This window comes from Phalaenopsis equestris, unplaced genomic scaffold, assembly GCF_001263595.1.
Source record: "Phalaenopsis equestris unplaced genomic scaffold, ASM126359v1 Scaffold001096, whole genome shotgun sequence".
NCBI lineage: Eukaryota > Viridiplantae > Streptophyta > Magnoliopsida > Asparagales > Orchidaceae > Phalaenopsis > Phalaenopsis equestris.
In genome coordinates this window covers 186,279-190,679 of record NW_018165535.1, presented here as the reverse complement: position 1 = coordinate 190,679, position 4,401 = coordinate 186,279, and positions in this window count along the sequence as shown.

Here is a 4,401-nt window from a genome sequence, read left to right as displayed (position 1 = left end):
ATCATTATGGAACTACTATCATTATGGAACTATTGTTATTAAAGATCCTAAATCTGGAAAAATATTTAAAGTTAATGGACATCGATTGAAACATTATTATGGATGACACACACCACAATCTAAAGAAGTTTTAATGTTAAGTCAACCCAACTAAATAAATGGTATGTCAGGCTGACGACGTTAAATCAAGCGCTTTGTGCGAGGCAACCCATATATAAATCTATATATATACATATAATTATTTTGTTAATAAGTGTATTTATATCTTAAATAATAATATTTTTGAGTCCTACACAATTTTAGATATCATAAATTAAGAGAAATATTGGTATTGGAGGAAAATTTGGAATCGAATTGAACAAAAAAATTAATAGACGCAAATTTGGCCTTTCGCGCTGACGGCACCCGCCTATTGGACCGTGGCGCCGACAGCGCCATCGGGAGCGCCGATGATGCCTCGAGTAGTTTTCTACGTGTAGAGCGATTTTGGTGGACTTTGGCAGGATTTCGTTTTTCAATAACTGCCGATAGGTGTTTTTAAAGTCCTAAAAACTGCCCTAGACATGCATAAACTTCCTAATTTCAAAGACTTCATATTTTCGGATTCCATGGCTTCTAATTCCAGAAATACTTCAAGGTATAGAGTTTTCAACAAAAGAAAGTTTATCAGTTTTGACACACAGAGATTATACGATAAAATCATCATGAAGAAGAGACTTATCAAGGAGAGAGGCTCTGTCAACCATGGATTGAGTCATCCAAGTTCACAAATGGAGAAAATCATTGTGCAGGGCGTTGGGAAGTTCTATGCTACACTATCATTGCAGTTGTAGTGCAGTAGTTAATGAGTTTTATGCTAACTTACATGGAATTACCCAAGGAGGCATCTTCGTTTGAGGTAAGGTTGTACCATTAACTCCAGCTCAAATTAATAATTTGTATATGATAGAAAACGTTCCAATCTATCATTATACAAATTTTATCCCGACGAGAGATATGATGCAAGAAGTATAAACTTTTCTGACGGATGATAATGATAATTGGAAAATCAGAGAATAGGGATACATTAGTTTCTTTGCTTCGCTGCTTAATTAAATTTAAAAAAAATGGCATTTCTTCATATCTTTAAAACTACTTCCTACTATGAAGAGTAGAGTTACAAAAGAAAGTGTCATTTTAAACTATTGCATTCAAATGGAAAAACACATTAAACATCAAATGGAAAAACACATTAATGTAGGGTCAATTATTTTCAAATATGTTATGAGGATTATTATGAATGGGCCAATATATGGACTTGGGCATCCTTCTACAATTTTTCAACTTTCCAGTCAATCTCATGTTCCTTGTGAAAGTTGGGAAAAAGTTTTATTACCTTGGGAGCCCATGATTCCTATTGATGGCAATTATATCGGAAATGGAAATGAAGCATTATATATTATCATGGATCATTCATCACATGCTTCAACACTATTGATGCCACCAGCATTTGTAAGTTCAATATCCTTGGAGAAGAGAATATAGAAAATAGAAAGAAAACTTCAGAGTATTATGAATGCAATAGGAAATCTTAACTACCTTTTTAATCACCTAGATTGGAGGATGAAGGAGATTTTTGATTATACTGGAACAATTGAAGCAGGATTGGCTCGGATGTATTGATGTATAAATGAAAATTCTACTGATCAATTCCCGTACAGACCCTTATACAATTTGTATGTCCATTACCAGTCTATTGGAGATATTAGAGGAGAAAGCACTGAAGATGAGGTAGAATAATTGAAGAAGTTGAACTTTTTACTAGTTTAAAATACTTATGTTTTTAATGTAATTGTGTGGATTTGACTTACTTTACTTTGCTTTAGAACTCTATTGACTTTAATTGTGTATAGGTTTGTGTCAACTGATCCTGAGAAAGTAAAGTTGTGTAAAATTTATATCAGTATAGACAATTAATAATGGGATTCTATGCAGGTATACATATCGTTATCAAGTAACAATGAACTTTTTATTTAAGCCCCAAATATCGATCCCACGGGGAAGGTTTAAATTTGAGATGATAAATTAATTAGAAAATTCAAAGAAATAAAACGAAATCATGGTAACTAATTTCAAATGTTTTAAAAGCTATCAAAACTATTATCAAAACTAAATTACTTAACTATTAGCAAAACGTAAAATGCAAATTTGCAAAGTTTAAACAGTAACTACTAAACTATTAAATTATGTTTATGTAATGAAGATTTCTTATGTGAAAAAGCATCTTTCCCACTATAATGAGGTTTTGGTGAAATGAGATGGGATAAATGTTTAAAATATGTATTGTGCCAAATAAAAGCAGTTTTAATTCTCTACCCTGATACAGTGTTATAGAAAAATCATTGGCTACTCCTAGATTTAATCCTTAAATCCGTGGCTAAGCTAGGAGGATATCGGCTACCACTCAAGAGTTCCCACTTCCCTTCAGCTGAAGGCTAACTCTCGCTTTAGTTTTTAACCACTAAGATCAAATTGGGGATTTTAGTCTGTCAACCTAAGGATTTTCTAAATCTACACCCAACAAAGTATATTTCTCTATTTATTTGCACTTAATTCCATGAATAAATTTGTCCTTCATGAAATCACTTCATGAAATTAAATATGATTCTCCACTCTATTGTAGAACTCATACTCTATTTCCTGGATCATATGTTTCATAACACATTTTAACAATTCAATTGGTCAGATTTCAATTGGAACAATTCAATTGGCCAGATCAAAAAATAAATTAAGTTTGGAGTTGAAAAATCATCACAATTTATTTCATATTTTAATATTGGCACATCCATGTTACTCTTCATTTCATCATATCTCAGAGTAGGTAGAAAGATAAAAAAAAACTACTTAGACTTCATGAGAAAGATACAATAAAACACAAATTTCATATATAAAATAAAGTTCATACAACACTATTAAATAAACAACACTTATCTGAATTCATACAACCATACAACACTATTAAATAAACAACACTTATCTGAAACTCTTTCTTAAAGCAAATCCCTTATAACCTTTCTTAAGAAATGCAGGAAGAAGAAATCTCTCACTTTTCCTCTTCTCCAACACTCTTAAAGAAAGATTAACACTTAATCTCACTATAAAAACTATAAATTATATGAACAATGAACTCGTAATGGGTTGTGGAATGAAGATGGTGTGTAGGAGAATGAATTTTGACAATGAGAAGTCAAAAAGATTTGATTGGAGTCCAAAAAGTCCTTTTTTTCTGATCAATTTTGGCCCCATATAGAGCCTCAAGTCGGTTCTCCAATAGGTGCCTCCAAAATTTTCTTAAAAAGCGTCCAAATACTTCAAATCTTCTAGAATCAGCGACTGAACCTACATTGGCGTCGTTGGTGTTGTCCTGGCGCCGTCGGCGTTGAGTAAAATTTACTATTTGTTCTGTTGCTCTGTGCTGTCGGTACTGCCCTTGGTGCTATCGGTGCTGATTATTTCTTAAAAAATGCCATTTTGACTCTAAATTCCATCCTTTTTTCTTCCCTTTTTCTTCAAGTCCTAAAAATCAACAACCTGTGAGAAAACATCAAACTACCTTCTATTAAAGTGCAATATCACAAAAAATGAGTATAAAATATGGGTATAAAAAACATATATTTTTTGTGTATCAAAATTCCTCAAACTTACATGTTACTTGTCCTCAAGTAACTCCCCTACTACATATAAATATGACTGATGGTAAAGAATTTAACTTTTAGATTTCCATACTTAGTCCACTAAAGATATTAGCATATCTTAAGAAAAATTCAAAATAACTCCAGTTAATACTAAAGATACAAGAATATTCAATAATCAAGTCAAAGATTTTTGATTCTATATTCTTTTCAAGAAAAAATTGTAAATTTTCATATTAAAGTTACTTAAAATATCCATATAAAAAAGAACTTCATAAAACTTTACTAGTAAATAAGCTAACATTGAAATAAAAGTTTAGAAAATGTGGCCATGTCTTCTTCCTTAAGTTGATTCAAGTGAAACCAATTTTTAAATAAGCATCTCCTCTAGCTTCTCCCCACATCTTTTTCTTTTCTTTTCAAGAACATTTTCAATCCCTTTTTTTTTTCTTTTTTTTGTGTGAGGATTACTATATCTGGATAGCCTTTAATGATTTTGAACTTCACTATCTTCTTCTTAAAGTTAAAAAATTTTTACATTTCTTCACTCAACAAATTTATATTAATTTAAAGATTTCATAAATTTTAATTCCTTTCTTTTTTACTTAAATATTTTAAGATTTTTAATACTTCAAAAATATAAATTTCTCTACTTAAAATAGAAAAAAACAAAGTCTTATTTTCTTTTACTAAATATCTTCGTCTCTAGAATTAACCTTTATTATTAACA